The sequence below is a fragment of the Python bivittatus genome, unplaced genomic scaffold (assembly GCF_059951505.1).
Source record: "Python bivittatus isolate LINGU-HERP-01145 unplaced genomic scaffold, Pbiv_v1 ctg000820_np1212, whole genome shotgun sequence".
NCBI lineage: Eukaryota > Metazoa > Chordata > Lepidosauria > Squamata > Pythonidae > Python > Python bivittatus.
In genome coordinates this window covers 742,501-765,048 of record NW_028277107.1, presented here as the reverse complement: position 1 = coordinate 765,048, position 22,548 = coordinate 742,501, and the positions used below count along the sequence as shown (strand labels likewise).

At 40.7% G+C, this 22,548-nt stretch overlaps 1 pseudogene; it reads right to left on the bottom strand.

The window, feature by feature from the left end:
• Positions 1-6,286: 6,286 nt before the first annotated feature.
• Positions 6,287-21,976, bottom strand: LOC148214029 (vomeronasal type-2 receptor 26-like; annotated as a pseudogene).
• Positions 21,977-22,548: the final 572 nt, after the last annotated feature.

The window sequence follows — 22,548 nt, the reverse complement described above, 5'->3', positions numbered from 1 at the left end:
TAGGAATTTGTGGAGCAGCTTGGGGCAGAGAGTGGGGAATGGAGATGAGCTCATTCAAAAGTGGCAAAAGCTAGAGAGGTCCAGGAGAAAACTGGAGGAGTGGGTTGGGGTCTCCACCCAGAGCCTGAAAGAGCGGGTGGAGCAATCACAAAGAAATCAGCAAGGAAGGCATGAATCAGAAGAGGAAAGAGCAGCGGGAAGAGCAGCCCTGCATTTTCAGCTCGAGTATTAGCGAGAAGGGCTGAGACTTAAATGTAACGAAAGTCCAGTGACTTTCCTTGCAAGCAATATTGATTCAAAAGAAAGTTCATTTATTGAGAACCAAAGCATTGCTCAGACTAAGCCTGTGCATGCCAAAAGTTGTTTTTTTTACTCTTTTCCCTCCTTCACCCCCTGCCTCCTTACTCTCCTGATTCTCCCACTGGTACGGCCTTGAGCATTCCCGCGCCTGTGATAAGGAGTGTTTCATCCATTCCCCCCATTCCCCCCCACCTCTTACAATGGCAGAACCACAGCAAGAAAACAGCAACTACCAAACTAGCCAACACTAAAATCTAGTATTAAATCTTGCGAGGATTCTGACATTAAAGAAATCCAGGGTTTTGCGGTGGAGGGTCCCAAAGTCTCAAAATATCCTTTGGGAAGAAATCTCGTTTCCCTGCTTGGATTCTGGAGAGCGGAGGGAAAGAGGAACACACACACACACACAGACACACAAACACACTTGGGAGCAGAGATGAACAGGAGTCCTCAAAGAATCCCCTGCGGTCTTCGGGGTGGCTCTACCGCGTGGTCCAGAAAGAGAAACCACACACACGTGCAGGCACAAGCATGCGTAAAAACCATCAATCAAACAAACAAACTACTGATAACTCTTGGGTTGTAGTTACAAATTTAAGATAATTGTATTATTATTTTTGGGTGGTGAGAGAAAAAGAGAGAGAGAGCTGCTCTGCGCCCTTGTTTCTAGGAAATCCGCTTGTGAAGTCCCAGGTGTTGCTGCATGGAATAGCAAAGAGGAGACAAGAAGTGAGCTCACAAATAACACAGAGACTCACAAACAACATGTGTACGTGCAACAGCAGACAACCTGCATCCAATCGCTCTCTTCAGGCCTGGAGAGGCGCCACGCCGGGACTTGCCCTCCCGATGCTGGCTGGCTTTGCTTCTTCCCAACCCTTCCCTCTTGCTCCCGGCGCACCCTGCTTGGGAGGGGAACCGGCAGAGCTGCTGGGAACCCTGGCACCATCCTCTGGCCCCTGCCTGAGTCCCGCTGGGAGGGGAGCGACAGGCCCAGCCACCGCCACCTAAACCGTGCACACAGTCCACTGGGGCGCAAAGCTACCGTGGTGGCAACTTCAACCGTCCTCACCTCTTACCTCCCAGAGCTGTCCTGGCAATCTCTCAGCTTTATCCTCAGTGGCTGATCAGGCCCTGTTCTGGGGGGTGCTGACCCAAGGGGGGAAGGAAGGCAAAGGATCCTGTGGGAACCCGGCCTCAGTTGTAGCCGGAACTCACCAGAGCAGATCGCTGGATCCCTCTAACTCAAGCGTAACGCAACAGCTACAAACAAAGCCAGGACTGGCTTGGCCCATCTTCCCACACAATTCATAGTCATCCCAATCCCCCGCTAGCCCCATTGCTAGGTTACATAGTACATGTTGCGGATTTCAGATTGCCCACTGTAATCCCCCCTTTTACTCGAATGTCAGGTTCAGCCCGGTTCCGTTGTTCTTTGATTGTTGTTAGCCACTGGCGTGGACATGTTCCTCGGGTTCCTGTCGGTTGCGCGCAAAGCCGGGGTTTTCTTGATCGTGCGGTGATTGCCTCTCCGCAGCCCGCAGCTTTGCCCCTTTGCTTGCAAGCGGGCGGTAGAATTGGCTCAGCGTGGCTGGCCGGGTTTCCTAGCAGTGCCGCACCGGCTGAACCTGACACACACGGCTGAGGAGAAGAACTTGGAACTGTTGAAAATCTTGGGTGCATAACTGGATGTGGAGGAAGACAGAGCCCGGGGAGGTTTTTAGCGCAGCCAGGGGTCCTTTTACCCCTCTCTCCTTCAGAAGCAAAGCCTTGGCCGGACTCTGTCTGAATCAAGGAAGCCTCTGAATCTTCTGTCTTGGAAGGTTTCTCCTCCCTCTCCTTGATCTTCATTCACAGCAGACACAGAGCTGGAGGCTCAGTCAGGAAAACAAATCCTGTTTGTGCTTGGGCTGCTTCTGCGGCCCCAGGGAGCCCGTGGGATGCTCAAAGCTAAATGCCTCCTGATTCTGACCAAGGATGGATTAGACCCAGAGAAGGGACGCTGTGGTGCAGCGGCTTAATGACGCTGGGAGTTGCCGACCAGAAATGGTCGACACTTCAGCGGTTCAAGCCCAGCCACCCAATAGTTTTCTCTGAACACTTAAAGATATGTCACCCAAAGGGTCAGGATTTGCTGCCTTTCCAACCAGAGGTACAAAACAAGAAAAAGATATTGATTTGTCAAGGAGGTTTTTATTTTCTTTTTCACATTGGTTGGTAGGGGTGACATCAGATCGCCTAAACAGCCTCTTCCAGTTCTATGATTTGATTTGAAGAGTTAATTCTATTCATACACAAACACACAAACTGCCAGTGTGGGCACATCTTTACCAGCATGATACTCTCTGCTGAAACTGTCATCTCTGGCCCTCCATCACACCCGATGGATTTACTCCATTCATCTGGATGTTCTGTTGCAAGAAATGTTTTTCTTAAATCTGATATTTGTATCAAATAGTTGGCCGCTCCCCTCCAGTTTTAGCATAAAAACAACAGCCCACCGCCTCATGAGAAGAAGAAACATCATCTCTTTGGCCCATGAATCTCAGGATCACATGCAACAGTCACAGACGGGCCTCCAGATTTCAGAATATCAAGATTATCCAAAGATAACCGTTGAATATGCATCTGACTCAAGAGTCTGTCAACTTCATATTGTTCCCCTTTGTCATCTAGACTATATAATGACTTACAAAAAAGAGAAAACTGGTTATTATGGTTGCTTCAGAATGCAATAGAGTCTGACCTTCCTTAGTAACAATTTCAAAAAATAGGCTCCATCGATTTTCTTCCTCCAAACAATGTGCCAATGAGCTTTTTCTCCAGGCTTGCAATACTTTACCTATAACCTACTCAATGAAACTTCTACCTTATCAGCATAACAATCCCCCAACTGTATCTTTCTTAATACCAATGCATTACAGGCCTGCCTGGTAGGATCCTTTGTGTAAGACAATGAGGTCTTTAACTCAAATTTCCAGCAGTTGATGCAGAAGATTCTTTTCTGCTTCCCCTTAGAATCAGAAGCAATAACAGTGTGAGAAATGCACTCACAAGTCTCTCTCTGGGTTAGTCAGAAGTAAAGTTTATTGAAGCGTTTGCAAAGGCTGGTGGGCTTCATTGCAAATAAGAAGCTCCCCCTTCTTACAGATTTCAGCACATTTTATACAACCCTATGCTGACGCTCATTCCTCCCCATTTTCCCATTGGCTGAGGGGTACTCTTAGGTCACAATCTTTTCCGTCCGCTTATGGACCTACTTCCTGCTACCCTCTACAGACCACTATGTACTCTACATATCACTACTACATACATCACATGTTCATGGTAAATAAGTGATTAGCTACGCGGGGTATGGTTTTTATTAGGCTAATAAGGGTTGGGGGGCAAGAGTTCATGCATTCCTAAAAGATCTCTGCTAGGTATCACTTTGGACAGGTCAAACCACTCCGAACTGGTTTTATCTTCCCCCAGAGACATCTCTTCCTCCTCTTCCTTTTCTGGCTTCTTGTAGCCCCTTGTAGCCCCTTGGTAACCATGGCTATGCCTCCTTATCTGTCACCAGTCTGAGGTAGTTTCAGAAACAAGAGTATAGTGCAGTTAGGTGTGCTCAGGAGCTATGGTCAGAAAAGGGAAGTTATGCCTAAGAGCAGAGTAGGGCAACTTCAAATCATTTTTAACTTCCAACGATAACTTTTGTATTCCTCCTTCCCTCTCAACAGAACCTCACATACGGGCCTTAGAAGGGTCTATACAGTGTGTAAAGTATCATGAATCATGATTGATTTCATAAAAATATAAGGTTAATTTTCCAATATAAATTAAAAGCCCTCCTTTTATGACAAGGAAGTATTAAAATACCATCTTCCAAAGATTGGCTTAAGTTGTTTAATTGTAGGGTTAATATGATAGGAGCATGATCAGATATAAAAATAGGATAAATAGAAAAATCTAAAATATATTTCAGTAGCATAGATGAATTAAAAAAAAAATCTAGCATAGGCCATATTCTATGAATGTAAGAAATAAAAGAATAGTTCCTAACCTGAGAATGAGGTTTACACCATACACCGATCGAGTTGAACTGTGTTGCTTAAGCCTGGAACACCTTTGAATTTGGATTATAAATTCTGCAGGCTATACTGTAGGTTGGTATCATTAATTGATTTGCGTATTATCATATCTATTTATTGGCTGGGTAGTTGCAAAAGGTTTTATAACATGATCCACTCCTGCCAGTTAGGGTTTATCAAGAATAATTGAGGATCATCAAACAATTTATGTTTAATAATTATTAGATTGGAAGTAGCTAAAGAAGGAATGGACTTTGCTGCAGTAGCAACTTTAGATGCAGAAGAAGCCTTTGATTTAATTTGCATTATATTTTTAAAGCAAGCAATGGTAAGAGCCAAGGAATTATTTTCATGGGACTGAGATTTGTTATTTGCAGCCCTGCACCAGAGTCATAACAAACCAAATGATTTCAGAACTCAGCTGTGAGTATCCAATATATAAATAGAATACGATTGAAGCCATTTTTTTTAATGCATGTTCATCTTTCCTCTTTGTTCTTGCAGTTTTTCTGTCCGGTCAGAGATGACCCTGATTGGGGGCTTCCCCTCCTTCTTTGCCCCTCCCTCCTTCACCCGGACAGCTATGAACAGTTGCTTCCCATTCCTTGGGCAATTTCTTCCGGTAGAAAGCATATATGGGGCCCAGAAAAACAGTGTCTCTTAATTGGACAAATCCTTCTTTCTAAGAGGTCATTACAAGCTCAACCAATCTCCTGAGAAACAGAGATTTTGCTTGGGAGTTGATTGATCTCCACTTTGGCTTCTGGTCCTTTAAATGCCACTGGGCTCTTCCCTTAAAAAAGAGAAAATTATTTGTTTCAGTGTTGGTTGGTTAATTTACTTCCAAATATTTGTACGTCACCTCCTCTCATTATTCCAGGGGGCTTATAATGAATACCATAAAGATACAGCATGGAGAGACATCGGAGTCCTCAGAGGACAGCTTATCCAGGAGGAAGGGGCTGCTGCTGAGAATTTCCTCTCCCTGCTAGATTCTGTAGGGGAAGGCAGATTCTACTATTCTTCTGTCATCCATAATCAGCAGCACCTTCAATTGCCTGAGAAGCCTCCTGGCAACCAACACAACTCTTGCAAAATTGATATCAACCTGGGCCAGTTGGCGAGTGGGAAGCCGCCTTCTATGCCAGCTGTAGCTTCTGAGTCAACTTCAAGGGCAGTCCCAAATAAAGCAAATTAGAGTAGTCTGGCTGAGAGATGGCAAGATGTGAATCTTCAATGTCTCGCATTCAGGAATGGGCCCAATTGGCAGACCTGCTGAAGCTCTCCCAACCAACTAGGCTTCCGGTAGGAGCCATGAGTCCAAGAAAAGCTCCACCCCATGAAGATCTATAGATCAAACATCCACAGTACCACAAAATGTCTGGAGCAGCATCAGCTTTGCCTTGCTGGGATTCAACTGTAAACTGTTCTGCTGGATCCAGTTCCTCCCGGCCTCCAGGCACCAGGTCAAAATTTCCACCACATCTCCTGCTCATTGTAGGGTCAAGATGTCAAATTGCATTTCATTAGGATATTTAGTGGTGGATAAGACCACACTGTGCTGCTTGAGAAAAAGACAGTTCTTTGTTTGTGAAGCTGGAATTAACCCACAGGGGAAGTATTCCTTGTCTAAATAGAATATTTATTAGCCATAGTTCTGGAGCATGAATAAACGTATAGGTCTTCTGACCCAATAGGTGAAATTTAAGGATTGTTGCAACATTCATTCATACCCAAAACTTTGTTACACACTTAATAGGAAAGGGAAAGGGGTAAATCATATGGATTAAAATGTGATAGACCACTTCTACCATGACTTGAAACCACAGGACTTGGTGTTTTGTTTTTTGGAGAAATCTTAACATTTCAAAACCTGTTAGGTGGAACCAGATATCTAAGAATCATTTTCTATTTTATTTTGACATCAAATGTTCTTTTGTATTCAGATCTGGTCTTAAAAAAATAATGTAGCATTTGGGGAAAAAGATGAAGCCCAGAAGGCCAGCACTGGAGGCCAAGATGGAGAAGATCTGCACAGCCACCATGTATTTCCCCTTGGTGCTCAGATAAGTGGGCACAAAAGACACCCAAATGCTGCAGAAGACCAGCATGCTGAAGGTGATCAGCTTGGCTTCATTGAAGGCCCCAGGGAGGTTCTTGGCCAGAAAAGCCACCAAGAAGCAGATGACAGACAGGAAGCCCATGTAGCTGAGGGCAACGTAAAAGAGGGGGACAGAACCTTCATTGCACTGCAGGATGATCTCTCCAGACTGTGAGTTCATGTCAGACTCAGGGAAGGGGGGAGTAGTGCCCAGCCAGATGCTGCAGATAACCACTTGGACACCTGAGCAGAAAAGGACAATGGAGTTGGCCAAGCTCTTCCCCAGCCATCTCTGCACTTTATTCCCTGGTTTTGTGGCCATGAACACTAACACTACTGTGACTGTTTTGGCCAAGACAGAAGAGACAGCGAGTGAGAAAATGATACTGAAGGCAGTTTGTCAGAGGAGGCAGGTGGTTCTCCTTGGCTGGCCAATGAAGAGGAAGGAGGTCAAGAAGGAAAGCAGGAGGGAGACCAGGAGCATGTAAGAGAGGTCCTGATTGTTGGCTTTCACTAGAGGCGTTTCTTGGAATTTAATGAAGATTCCCAAGACAAAGCATGTTATTAAAGAAAGGAAGAACGTAATGGAAGCCAGGATGATCCCCAGATTTTCTTGATAGGATAGAAAGGTTACAATCTTGTGTATGCAGTGATCTTGATGGATGTTTGGATATTGATCTTCTGGGCATTTCTTGCATTTTTCTGCATCTGAAAAAGGCAAGGGTAAGATTTCTCATCAATCATATACTTTAAAGAAATGCATCAGGAAATTGGGATGTTGTGAATGATTGAATGTGAAGGAAATCAGTCTGCAGTAAGAAAGGGATGGGGTCTGTCCACCCCTGTTCACAAAGAGGCTGGGCTTAATCTGCTGAGTATTTGGTTTCCACATATGATCAGTGAAGGAGAATTTTAGGGCCAAGCTAGAAACCTCTCATCGAAAGACATCTTCCTAGGGAAAACAAGGCACTGGCTCAGTTACATGGTGTCAAAGGAGAGACCCCCCGCCCTTCCCAAATGCACTTCCCAAGGAAACCCAAACTGTCAGCTCAGCCCTGAAACAATTCCATGGCTTGGATGACAAAGATGAAATTGATGAAGGAGGCAAAATTGTCAGCTCAGCCATAAAAACTTTAGAAGACCAGGGAATGCTGAATAACACCCACCAGAGTGTTATGCTTCTTCCATTCCCTCCAGATGGAAGGGGAAATGGTCTGAACTGTTCTTCCTTTGACTATGTGGTTTTTTTAATGTCAGTTTCATCAGGGAAGGAAGGAAGGAAGGAAGGAAGGAAGGAAGGAAGGAAGGAAGGAAGGAAGGAAGGAAGGAAGGAAGGAAGGATCCACTGTTTTACCATTCCAGTGTTGAACTTGTTAAGAACAAAACAAGTCTAGGTTTTCATCAGTGCACGAAGGGACCAAAATGCCCCCCACCCCACTTCGTGCAATGGAAAGAACTGCAGAAGGACCACATACCACAGTTTATGTTAGCAGAAGTAAGAAAACACTTGACACAGAGCAAGAAAAGTCAGGTGGAGGTGACCTTAGGGGGGGTTTCAGGGTGCATTGGGACATTCTCATGCATCCCTGCTCTAAAGAGTTAGCGACCACCTTCCTGCCAGAGCAAGAAGGAAGTATGACTCAGCCCCAACTCATGAATTATTTCTTCCCACCCCACGTAGACACCATCCAAGAGCTGGAAGGGCCATTGAGGCCACCACGTCTATGATCCCTGCTCAGTAGAAGACCCATGTCTTGAAATGTTGTTTTCTGGATTTTGCGAATATAAGGAAAATGAAAGAGGCACAAAGAGAAGTGATTGGGCTCAGAATTGTACACAGTTGCTTTATTTTGGCTTCTCAGGAAATCTGAGGCTATAAATGTCAGATGCCACCAGAAATGTTCCATCCAGCTTGGGACAATTATGAGAAGACCTGATCAATCCTCTCCCAAAGACACAACCAGTGTCATTATGTCCCGGAACTAGAGTCATTCTCACTATTCAGAGAAATGGGGTGACTAGCAAAGTGAAACATGAAAGGTGTGAGGACAAGATGAAGCACAGGGAATCCTATCTTCATGGTAATTTTAGCCCTAGTTGGTCCAGTATCTTTTCATCTCATAACCCAGTTTACCCACAAAGGTAATTTCTTATTGCTCACCATGACATAAATACAGAGATAAATGAGCAAGAAAGGTGTCAAGCTGAAAAGTCCCTTTGAAAAAGCCTTTGTGTTGAAGAGATCAAGGAAAAGACACTTTGCTGAGAACTGTCCCTTTCCTTCAGTGTTACCCACCTTCCATTGTGGAGATGGTTCCTTCTGCACAAGGAAGACAGTCGTAGCAGCAGATGGGCCGCCCTTCCTGAGCCACCTTCCTGAATCCGGAACGACAGCGTTCCACACACCTGGAAGGAGGCAGGGGCTGAGGACAGAGAGGAAGAACATTCAGAAAAAAGGAATTTATTTTATGGAAGCAGGCTAAGGGAGAATGGCATAGTGATCTGCAATAGAGTACAAATTTTGAAGTTTGTAAGAACATTGGAGTTCATCAAACAAATTGCTTCCCTGCATGTTGCTTCCCTGTTATCTTCTCTTCTAATTTTTCACAGACAATGATGTTTAGATTTAGAATTTAAATTTATATAGTAAATTACTCAAGGAAAGATTGGAGAGATATTTCACTTTGGCAAAATGAATCTTGTTGCTGAATGGCTCTGATCTACCTATATTTGCACATAACTAATGAATGATTTACTTAAATATTTAAGGGTTTATTTCTCGTAGACACCTTGACTTCTACCCAAGGAATATATTGCCTTGCTTAATGAACCTAGATGACATTCAAAACCACTTCCTGCCCAAAGAATGTAACCCTGGTGCTAGGAGCTTCAGAGGGAGTGAAATAAACATTCTCCCACCTTGTTCAGTCCTTCCATCTCTGCAATCCCATTTGGGTTGATCATAAACGTGACACCTTGGGATCCTTGTCTTTCTAGACTCCCAAACCTCACTTTGCTGACAGACATATTGGAGAAAATCACCCAGTTCACAAGGTCCAGGTCTGAGGCCAGATCTCCCTTCTCATCCAAATAGACCCCTTCTATGGAGTTATTGTGAAACTGTGAATTTTGAAGGAAGGGATGAAGCTGCAATGGAAGAGAAAATGGGTATTTTTAGACAGGACATCCACAAATCTATGGTACGACCCTTCATTTTTTCTGGGGTTGAATGAAGATTTTTCTCAGTATATACAAAATGAATGTGTCAGATTCATTTTCCAAATTGTTAGGAAGATAATTAATAAACAATTTAATTTTAAAACCTATTAACTTACACTTTAATTATATATGAACTGGACCAACACTGAGATGGGACAGAGAGGAACTTGGACAGGCTTTCAAGATTCTCTTATTATACCCAGTAACTATAAAGTAGCATTTCTGGAATCCCTGCAGTGTCTGTTTCTTGACCTGTCCTACCTGGAGGGACTGACATCAATCTTGAAAGCCTGCCCAAGTTTCTCTCTGTCCCAATTTACATGCAACAAAATCAGGCAAGGGTTATTTTGAATTTCTTTCCCAAATCCCCTTCTGTCTCTGGGCTATGTAATCACCTACTCACTTCCTCTTTAATGGCTTGTTCCTTTCCTTCACTGCTTAGTAGCTCTAAATCACTTTACAGACTGCCTAGCCAAGTGACAACAGGAAGTAAAAATCATGTTAAAAAGATCCAAAGATGGTCTTTCTGAACAAAGATTGTGCACAAATCTCCTTCAACTCTACTCAATTACAATGCTTCTTGCTGCATTTGGTAAACCCATGTAGTTATGGCAAAGGGTATCTACATGAAGTCTAGAAACCAAGAAACCCACTGAGGGGACCCAGGGAAAGGGCACCAACATGAAGCTGCACATAGAGAAGCCCTCTCTTTGCTCCCCTGTGAGTGTTGGTGGAACCATCACTGACCCTTGAAGACCAGACTGGTGAGCAGAAGCAGCCTAGCCCTGCAAGGAAAGGTGACTCTTTTCTCCCTCTGTCCATCTCCAATCCAGAACCATTCCCTCTATTTCATTATTACTACCCAAAGAGCTTCCTTGTGTACTCCCTCTTAGCACATGTGTGAGAGTGTATTAATGTTAATGTATTGTGTGTTAATGTTAAGTCATAGAAATTTATCTCCCTCATTGATGTTGGAGGAAGCCTCCAACATTTTGCTCTGCTGCCCTATGCCAAGAGCCTCTCTCTTCCTCTTTCCGCCTTCTCCTGTAGCTGACCATGGTGTCAAGGGATCATTCTGGAAAACTCCCATGTCCTCTGAACTCCTCGCCTTTCTCTCCTTGAATGAAGTAATGGGTAAAATTTTAAAGATGCTTAACCAATCTCTATCTGATTGCCTTATGTGTCAGCCTCAAATATTCTTTGTGGTAAAGTTTCCAGAACTTCCAATTATGTTACTATTTGCCCTCTATATCATTAGCTTCGAATAGTAATGAAGAAACACTGAGCACAGTGACAACATGGGACAAAATTTAAATATAAGAAGGCCAAACTAATGCAACAGGTAGAGGAACCAGCCTTAGAATTGACAATGAAGATATGAAAGTGGTGGAGAGCTTCTGCCTTTTAGGATCAACTATCAACAGTAAAGGAACAAGCACTCAAGAAACACGCCACAGACTAACACTTGGTACAGCAGCCATGAAGGCCTTGGAAAAGATATTCAAAAGACATGATGTGTCTATACCTACAAAGATCAGAATTGTGCAAGGCATGGTATTCCCTGTGATACTCTTTGAAAGCGAAAGTTGGACTTTAAAGAAGCAGGATAGGAAGAGTCTTGACTCTTTTGAATGCTGGTGCTGGAGAAGACTCCTGAGAATACGATGCACGGCCAAGAAAACAAACTGGTGGATCAACTCAGAGTTCTCACTCAAGGCACAAATTACCAGGCTCAAACGATCCTACTTCAGACACATTATGTGAAGACCCAGCTTTCTGGAGGAGGCTGTAATGCCGGGAAAGGTGGAAACAAAGAGAAGAAGAGGAAGACCAGCAGCAAGGTGGAGGGACTCAGTTACAGGGGCAATGAGTGAACCAGTGGGAGACTTGGAAGGTTAGGGATAGATTGTCTTGGAGAAAATCGATCTATGTGATCGCTAGGAGTTGAAAATGATTTGATGGCACATAATCAATCAATCAGTTATTAACCAATTAATTTTTTTTTTTAATATATTTTTTTTATTTTTTACAACAAACACATACAAACAATAACATAAAAAACATTAAAAAAAAACCATCTTCCATTTTAAACCGTGTGTCAGCCAGTTACCAATCATTTGTGCCATCCTTTCATAGTCTTCACTCATCATTTATATAAAATCTCATGTCATCTATCTAACATATATTTATATATTTATCAATTATCAATTATTATTCATTTGTTACTAGTCTATAACATCAGCTTTCATAATAAGATTTATATCATTTTTATCCATTGATTATATATATATATATATATAGTAATTTACATCAGTTTGTCAAGTTTCTATTATATAATTTGCTGATCTATTACATTACTATATCTTTTCATCCAGCCATTGATAAAACAGATCCCATATCATATAGAATTGTTTATCTTCTTGCTCTCTAATTTCAAATGTTAATTTACTCATCTCTGCACATTCCATAATTTTCTTAATAACTTCCTCCTGCATAGGTACTTTTTCATTTTTCCAGTTTTTAGCAAATACAATTCTAGCCGCTGTCAAAACATTTACAATCAAATATTTCAGTTCTTTACTATATGTTTCAGGTATAATTCCTAATAGAAATGTCTCTGGTTTAAAGTCTATATGTTGTTTTGTCATTTTTTCCAACCATGTGTGGATTTTAATCCAATATCTTTTAGCTTCTGGACATGTCCACCACATATGGTAATATGTACCGGGCTTCTGATGACACTTCCAACATTTATCAGACTTGTTCTTATACATTCTCGCAATCCTTGCTGGAGGTAAATGCCACCTATAAAACATCTTATACAAGTTTTCTTTATATGCAGTTGACATTGTCATTTTATAGTTTTGAAACCATAGTTTTTGCCACTTCTCTAAATCAATTCCATATCCAAAATTTTTCCCCCATGCAATCATTGTATCTTTAACCTGTTCTTCCTCCATCTTAAATTCTAGTAAATGTCCATAAAGTTTTTTAATCACCTTTTCATCAGTGCCCATCAAAATTTTATCTAAAACAGTCAGCTCATCATAGATACCTTCTGTTTTAAAATCTTTATCAAATCTAGATTGTATTTGCAAATATGAAAACCAGTTCATTTTTATACCTTGTTCTTCTAACGCTTGCATAGTTTTAAGTTCACCCTTTTCATTCAATATCTCAGTATATCTAACTGTTTGTTCCTTTTTATATGTTATTGGATAAGAAAAAGCTTCAATAGTGGATATCCATCGTGGAACTTTTAAATAATATTGTCTTCTTATCTTCTCCCAGTTTAAAAACAATGCCTCTCGAATATAGTGCCTTCTAAAGTAGCCCTGTGTTTTCGTTCCCTTATACCATAAGAAAGCATGCCAGCCCAACAACAGGTCATGTCCCTCTAAAGTCAATAGTCTATTATTTCTTAAAGTTATCCAGTCCTTTACCCACATCAGATTTGTCGCCTGATAGTATAATTCCCAGTTAGGCAAGGCAAACCCACCTCTTACTCTTGCATCTTGTAGTAATTTAAGCTTTATTCTTGCTTTTTTGCCCTGCCAGATATATTTCAATACAATTTTATTTAAATCATCAAAAAACTCTTTCCCTAAACGAATTGGAATTGTCTGGAATAAATATAATATCCTAGGCAATATATTCATCTTAATAGTGGATATTCTCCCAGTCATTGATAATTGTAAATTCTCCCATTTTGTCAGATCTATTACAATCTGTCGTTTAAGTTTAAGATAATTATCCTCCTTCAATGTACTACATCTTGGTGTAATGTATATCCCTAGGTATTTAACCCTGTTTGTAACCTGTATTTCCAAGACTTCTTCCAATTCTTTCTTTTGCCTTGCTAGCATATTCTTTATTAATATCTTTGTTTTGTCTTTATTTATTTTTAGTCCTGCTACTTTTCCATATTCTTCTATCTTTTCAACTAATTTAGGTGCTGTTTCCAGTGGGTCCTCTAGTATAAATACTAGGTCATCTGCAAAAGCTTGCAATTTGTACTCTTCCTTTTAATCTTCATTCCTTTTATTTCTTTCTCTTCTCTTATATTCCTGTTCAACACTTCTAGTGTTAAGACAAACAACAAGGGCGATAGTGGACAACCTTGTCTCGTCCCTTTTGTTATGTCTATCTGTTCTGTTAAATCTCCATTTATCATGATTTTTGCAGTCTGTTTATGATATATTGTTTCAATGGCTTGGGTAAATTTTCTACCAAAGCCCATTTGTTCCAGTTGCAGTAGCATAAATCGCCAATTCACGTTGTCAAAGGCTTTTTGTGCGTCTAAAAATATCAGGGCCATTTGCTTTTCAGGGTGTGCCTCATAGTATTCCAGTGTGTCCAGAATTACTCTCATGTTGTCTTTAATTTGTCTCTTTGGCAAAAATCCGTTTTGATCGGCATGGATAAAATTATTTAAATATCTTTTTAGTCTTTCTGCCAATATTGAAGCAAAAATTTTATAATCTGAATTTAGTAGAGATATAGGTCTATAATTTTTAACCTGTTGTGGGTCAGTGTCCTCCTTTGGTATAAGTGTAATATATGCTTCAGTCCATGTTTGGGGTATCCTCTTCTTTGTCATAACTTCATTCATAACTTCCAATAGTTGAAGGCTCAATATGTCCTGGAAGGTTTTGTAAAATTCCACTGGCAGCCCATCTGGACCCGGGGCTTTCCCGACATTCTGCTTTTTTAGAGCTTCTGTTAGTTCCATCATAGTTATATTCCCCTCTAACATTATTTCAATGTCTTTAGGTATCTGAGGTAATTTCGCTTTCTGTAAATGTTGTCTTACTTCTTCTTCTTGTACATTCTCTTGATAGTACAATTTTCCATAGTAATCTTGTATAATTTTTTTCTTGTCCTCATTACCAAAGCAGATCTGTCCTTCTTCATTTATCAATTGATTAATCCTTTTTGATTCTCTCTCTTTTCTCAGTTTATAAGCTAACCATCTACCTGGTTTATTTGCATCTTCAAAATAATTCTGTTTAGCACTTCTAATTTTTTGTGCCAGCTCCTCCTTTTCCATTAATCCCATTTTATGTTTAATTAAATCCATTTTAGCTTTAATATCTTTTTTGCGGGGATTTCTGTAACTCTTCTTCCAATTTTTTATGGTCATCCTCCAATAGTTTAAAAGTCTTTTTCTGCGTTATGTTTCTTTTCCTTGTATAATCTATTATTAAACCTCTTGTATAAGCCTTCATTGTATCCCAAAGATTCTGTAATGATGTATCCTCTTTTTTATTTACATTAAAAAAGAAGGTAAGTTCTTTCTCTATTTTTTGTTTGAAATCTTTTTCTTTTAGTATCCTGTTATTTAAAGTCCATCTAGATCTCTTCCGTTGTCCTTTCCAGATAACTACCATTGGGTTGTGGTCGGCCCAAATACTTGTTTGTATTTCAATTTCTCGAATGTTAGCAAATAAATCCGCTGACATCCATATCATGTCAATTCTAGACCAAGATGCATGTCTGTCTGAATAAAAAGTATATTGTTTGTTTGCTGGGTTTCTTTCTCTCCAAGCATCTTTCAAGTCTATTTCTTCTGTCATTCGAAGGAAGGATTTTGGCAATGTCTTCCTAGTTCTCTTTGTCAATTTCTGTGTTTTATAGTCTAATTGATCATTCATTATTCCATTAAAATCTCCCATCATACAAATATTAACATAATCCAATTCAGCTATTTTCATATGTAATTTCCTATAAAATTTTTCTTGATTGTCATTAGGCGCATAAATTGCAATTAAAAGAGTTTTAACATTATTATCTATTATTTCAACCATCAAAATCCTTCCATCATCATCCGCATAGATTTGTTCTGCTGGCATTGTATCTCTAATATATAGGACCACACCTCTTTTTTTACATTGTGGCAAGGAAGTGAATAATTTACCCATTTTTTTTTGCTGCAACAAATATTCGTGTTGTTTTTTGATATGTACTTCTTGCAGACAAATTATATCAAACTTTAACTTCTCTAATTTATGAAATACTTTCCTTCTTTTAATAGCCAAATTAAGTCCATTTATATTGATCGTAATCAATTTTCTTTCCTCCATGTTAGGCTTTATACGAGGGTTTAATTGCTCTAGTAGATCTTACTTCTCGTTGTTCTCTAGGAGCACCATCTCCCCCACTTTCTTCTTTTTCTTTTCCAGTTACTGCTGCACCTTCTTCTTGAAACTCAATTAACGACTCTTCCTTTTGTGTGTCTTCTTCTTTTCCTTTAAAAAATTCTGAATAGAATAGCTCTGCTTTTTGGACTGTATCAACTCTTTGTCTTTGCTCCTGCCAAGTGAACTGAAGACCTTCTGGAATCAGCCATCTGTAGTTTACTCCTCTTCTAAGTAGCTCTTTAGTCAGGAATGAGTATTGCCTTCTTATATCTCTTACTTTTCTTGGCACCTGCTTCAGGACTACAATTTCTTTATCTTTGTACTTTAGTGTTTTCTCTCTTGCCACCTGGAGTATCTGTGCCTTAATAGTTTTTTTAGTAAATCTTATGTGTACTTCTCTTGGTAGTTTATTTCTCATTGCATATCTCGTATATACACGAAAGATTTCATCCATCCCATCCGACATCTTCTCTGTGGTTATCTCCAATGCTTCTGCCAGTATTTCTGTCATTATTTCCGCAAGGTTTTCACCTTTTCCTTCCTCTATGTTTTGAAATCTCAAATAGTATTCTGATTTATCAATTTCCCATCCTAGCAAGTCACTCCTGGCTTTTTCGACTTCACTCAGTCGAGTATCAATATCTCCAATTTTCTTATCTCTTTGTGTGTCTTCATCTTCAATTTTCTTAAATCTCTCCTCATATTTTGTCATCATCTGTTGTATACTTTCATCTGTCTTTTCAATTCTATGCTCAATATTCTCCGTCCTCTTTCCAATCTTCTGAATTTCTTGCATAATTGCCTGTAATGTCACTTCCTTCTCTTTTTCATATTGTATCATTGTCTGAATTGAACGTTGTCTCCCAGGAGGTGAAGAGGAAGCTACTGACGTTGATGGGATTGGGGCTGTTATTTTCTTGCTCATCTTGATGCTTAAAGCTGCAGAAAAAAGAAAAAAGGGAGAGAACAAGGCAAGAACCACAGATACTATTCCACAAAGTGGAAATGAAAAACAATAAAAAGGAGATAAAAATAAACCTGGAAATAAAAGGGAATGGAAAAGGAAAAACCTTCAGGCACTTGTCCGCCTTAATCCAATAGTATACAGTTAAAAAAAATTAAAGGAAGGGGAAAAGAAAGCTAAATTTCTTTTCCTTTAAAAAAAAAAAAAAAAACCAAGGCTCTAGCAAGAAGTACGCTACTGCCACTAAATGTCCAAGGCTCTTGTGACTAAATCAGGCTTTCCACCTTAAACATTTTCAGAATCCACTCTCCGCTATCTTGTTTATAAATATTCAGGTGGCACCTATATAAACAGTTTATGATGCACTTCGCTATCTTTTTAAGAGTCCTTGAGTATGAGTAAAACAAGTCACAGTAGAAAAAACAATATATATATATATATCCAAGCCTCTAGGTGGCAGTGCTACTTTCTTTCATTAGCTTTCACTTCGCTTTTCCTCTTTCCCAGCCAGAGAGAAAGGAGAGGAAAAAAAAAAAAAAAAAAGGGAAAAGAAGAGAAAAAGAAATATGCTTCTTAAAACACTAAAAAAAAAATCTTAGTCCTAATGCTTGAAATCAGAAATTATTGAGTATCAAACAGAAAAGCCAGTCCAGTTGAGTTTAAAAATGGAATAAACCACACTGTGCCAGATTCAAGTCCATAAAAAGGGAAAGTTAAATAACTAAAAAGAATTTTCCCAAAGGCTTAATCTCGCCGCTTAGTCCCACTTTTCTTCACTTTTAAAAATTCACTTTGGATTACTTAGGGTGTTCTCTAAGCAAAATTGAATAATAAAGGTCCATCTCACCCGGTTGGCACACTTTCTTCTTCCGTTTGGAGCTGTCCCGGCTTTTGCAGTCTCAATGGCTGCCACTCCGTCGCTGGTTTCAGGGCTTCTCCCGGATCAACCAGAGATTTTGCGATATCCCTGGGATCAACAGGACGTGCCCTATCTAGTCGCCGTCTCTACGGGACGGCTTAGGTCCTTCGGGACCGTCCAGCATCGGAGATATCAGCTGCGATCTTGGGAGCTCCAGATCGCACACCGTACCGCCGCGACGCCAGCTCCGATCGCACACCGTACCGCCGCGACGCCAGCTCCGTTAACCAATTAATTAATAACCAATAAATTATTTTTATTTTGGCCTTCTTCAAAGCACAGGCCCATATAATAACTTAGAAAATTATTTTCTGAAGAGAATTGGTGTTCTTGGAGGCTCCAGTTCTTAATAACCAACATGAAAACACATTTCAGAAATGGTTCAAGTGAGCTCCATTGTTGAACAAAGCAAGGAGCTATTGGAGAATCTCTCTGATTCCATCTAATTTGGTTTTTCTGAACTACAATTTTTTTTCTAGGTGATCTTGATGATCTTACTCTATATGCTTCTGTAAGAAAGTGCACAATTACACACGCGCACACACACACACAGATGGATGCAGCAGAGTGGTCTCTCTGGATTTTTATATAGGAGTCACTCAGCCATCCCAACAGTTCCCCTTGCTGAACTTGTGCAGAGCCTGTTTGGTCATGAGGATCTGCCTCTTGCTTGAAGAGAAATGCTCCCTGTCACTCAAGAGGGACTGCAAACTCTTCTTTCTCTCAGCTTTTCTTGCCTTTTTTGTAGCTAGAAGAAGGAGTGCTGGATAAATCTTCTCTCAGAATGAAAGTATCTTCAGAAAAAGTTGCAAGTCATTTAATGTAGAAAAATAAACATCAAGAGCTGAGAGTTGATGATAGTGGAGAAAGGGGAAAGGAATGATCCTGGCATTTGAAGAATCTGTCTCAGCTGATAAACATCCAGGAACACAGATTCAGACACACACACAGTACAAGTAAAACAACAGCAACAAAAACATGGTGCTGAGTTTATGAAGCAACTTCTGAGATCCACCCTTAACAGGCAGAAATCCAACTGCTGAATGTGCTACCAGGTTCCTTTCAAACCTTTGCCAAGGAGGTTTAGTGGCTCAGGAGTTGGACCAGGACTGTAGAGACAAAGGATTGGATGCCCCCCTCACCATTATTCAGGCCAATTGCTTACTCTGAGTTAGCCCAATTTATCTACAGGGTGGTTCTGGGAGAAGAATTGGAAAATGAAGTGCTATGGAGAAAAGTCAAAACTTAAGAACCCAAAGAAAAATGATGTTGTGCACAACCACACCGGATGAATTCTGCCCAGTAATGCCAAAACAAACCGATGGACCAACTCAGGAGTTCTCAGTTGAGGCACAAGTTACCAAGCTCAAATGATCCTACTTCAGACCCATTATGTGAAGACCCAGCTTTCTGGAGGAGGCTTTAATGCTGAGAAAGGTGGAAGGAAAGGGAAGAAGAGGAAGAGCAGCAGCAAGGTGGAGGGACTCAGTTACAGGGGCAATGAGTGAACCATTGGGAGACTTGAAAGAAGAGGTTAGGGATATATTGTCTTGGAGAAAATCTATCTATGCGATCACTAGGAGTTAAAAATGATTTGATGGCACATAACCAATCAACCAATCAGTTATTAATTATTATTTTGATTTTGTTCTTCTTCAAAGCACAGGTCCCTATAATAACTTAGAAAATTATTTTCTAAAGAGAATTGTTCTTCTTGGAGGCTCCAGTTCTTAATAACCAACATGAAAACACTTCTCAAAAATGGTTCAAGTGAGCTCCATTGTTGAACAAAGCAAGAAGCTATTGGAGAATCTCTCTGATTGCATCTAATTTGCTATTTCTGAACTACAATATTTTTTTAAGGTGATCTTGGTGATCTTCCTCTATATACTTCTGTAAGGAAGTGCATAATTACACACACACACACACACACACACACAAACACAGATGCAGCAGAGTGGCCCCCTGACTTTTTTTTATGGGGGATTCCCTCAGTCATCCCCATAGTTCCTCTTCCTGAATCTGCATAGAGCCTGTTTGGTCATGAGGATCTGAATCTTTTTTGAAGAGAAATGTCCTCTTTCACTCAAGAGGGACTGCAAGCACTTCTTTCTCTCAGCTTTTCTTGCCTTTTCTGTAGCTAGAAGAAGGTGTGATGGAATAAATCTCTCAGAAGGAGAGTATCTTCAGAAAAAGATACAAGTCGTTTAATGCACAAAATAAACTTCAAGAGCTGAGAGCTGATGATAGTGGAGAAAGGGGAAAGGAATGATCCTGGTCTTTGCAGAATCTGTCTCAGCTGATAAACATCCAGGAACACAGATTCAGACACATGCACAGTACAAGTAAAACAACAGCAACAAAAACATGGTGCTGAGTTTATGAAGCAACTTCTGAGATCCACCCTTAACAGGCAGAAATCCAACTGCTGAATGTGCTACCAGGTTCCTTTCAAACCTTTGCCAAGGAGGTTTAGTGGCTCAGGGGTTGGATGAGGACTGTTGGGACAAGGGATTGAATGCCCCCCTCAGCAGAGTTCAGGCCAATTACTTACTCTGAGTCAGCCCTATTTATCTACAGGGTGGTTCTGGGAGAAGAATTGGAGGATGAAGTACTATGGAGAAAAGTCAAAACTTAAGAACCCAAAGAAAAATGATGTCGGGCATAACTACACCGGAAGAATTCTGCCCGGTGATGTCAAAAGGGAACACAGAGACACAACATTGTTCCATCTCTCTACAGGTGAATGGGAAGCTCACAAAGAGAAACATTTTTGTTCACCTTGAGGATTACTATGGATTCCTTTGCTCTCCTGCATGTTCTGCTAGAGGAACTCTGTCTCAGGCTGATAGATGGGTTGCTTGACCAGGAGAAGAACCCCAACTCCCCATCAGCCTCCTGCCAGTTAAGCTTAACTCCCAGAGAATATCCGTGTACTCTTCCCTCTCGTATTTTGTGCTGGTTAAAAGTTAAGAACCCCCCCCCCAAAAAAAATCATGTTGTGCACAACCACACCCGAAGAATTCTGCCCAGGGGTGTCAAAAGGGAACACAAAGCTCCTCACAAGAGACACAATGTTGTTCTTTGCTCAACTTGAGCTTTACTATGGATGCCTTTGCTTTACTGGTCTGTTCTGCTAGATGAACTCTGCCTCAGGTGGATAGATCAGTCACTTAACCAGGAGAAGAACCCCAACTCTCCAGCAGCTTCCTGCCAGTTAAGCTCAACTCCCAGAGAATGTCCATCTACTTTCCTTCCCTCTTTTCTTTTTCCAGATACTTTCCACTTTCCAGTCTAGCCATTGAAGTCCTCACTGGGCTTTATCCTACATCGTTTATCAGCCCAGAAAATGTTGGCCATGTTCTGCCACTTGCTGTGATCTTTTCCTTTCTCCAATTCTAGTGAAAATCTAAAGCAGCATCAAAGGAATAAAACTGTTTTAACCTAGAAATGGGACTCTGTCTGGGCCAAGGCAGTCCTGCAGCAGAGGGGCAGCCCAGCAGAGGAGGGGTCAGAAGGGTGACACTGTCTAATACACTCCACAGATCACTGGAATGGAGGGGACTGGATTGGGTGGGAGATGGTGGTGCTCCTGCTTGCCAGGAGAAAAGTCAGAGAAGGGAGACACACAAGCAAAACAATAGATTAACCAAAAAACCATTATTGCCAGGATATGAAATGACATTTGATTGAATGAGAGAAAGGATGCCTAAATGCTGAAGACGTCCAAATTATTTCTTCCAAATGAAGTTTGAAAGGAGAATCTATTGACAAAGGAAGGAAAAAACTGAAGGGAATTCAAAAGAAGAATGGAAAGTTGGAATTCAATATAATGTTTGTCTTTGAATTTAATTTTTATTTTATTTTATTTTGAGAATAGGAACCTAATTCTTACATTTGTAACACTGATTCTTAGTTGCAGAAGAGAGTTGTACAGGAGAAAATAAATACCTGCCAAGCCTTCAGCCTTAGAGTCTCCAAGTTCTTCCCATCATTGATCATTGTCCTCTTAGATCTCAGGAAATAGGCTTTGTGTAAGGCCCGTGCCACAGCCCAGATGGTGTTGTAAATGAAATAGTTGTCCAGACACAGGACCCGATCAATGATCTCCTGAGGCAAAGCCTCCAGCTTTTCTCTCTCTGTGCACCATCTCCAGACTTTCACTGAAAAGGCATCCTTGGTGTAGGAGCATCTAAAAGATGTCTGTGCAAGGTAATGCATGACAGGCATGAAATGGATCACGTCACCATACTTACCCATGTGGTTTCTCTTCATGAGAAAGGAAAAAATGCTATGGATGAATTGAATGGGAAAGACATCATGTGCCAAAAAAATAGTGAAGTCCCATCGGATTGTTGTGATCAGGACTTTTCCTGTAACTGGTTCCTTAAAAGTTTCAAAGACTTCTTGTAAAATGATTAGCCCTATATTGAATGAATACGCTTCAGCGCCATAAAGAAAGACATTCACTTGTCTCCACTTGCGGTATGGATGGTCACTTATGACAACATGATAGATTGTTTTGGAAAAGTTTTGTGAGAAAACTGGACAAATGCTGTTCCTTATCAGCATGGAGCTCATTGTCCTCAAGAACAATTGTCCATTGTCAGTGTCTGGAGCAAGGAGACCCACCAAGGTCCACCTGAAATGAAGGAGCAGCTTGACCACCCCCGGGTACTGGACTCCTTCAGGAGGGAGCATCGGGTAGAAGAAAGGAGACTGAGTTTTATCAGTCAGAGTCTGGGAAACAAAATTGTAATTGATCTGAAAAGGAATGAGAGATAGAATTTTATTTGATACACATAATATCCAAAATGTAAAACAACAATTCT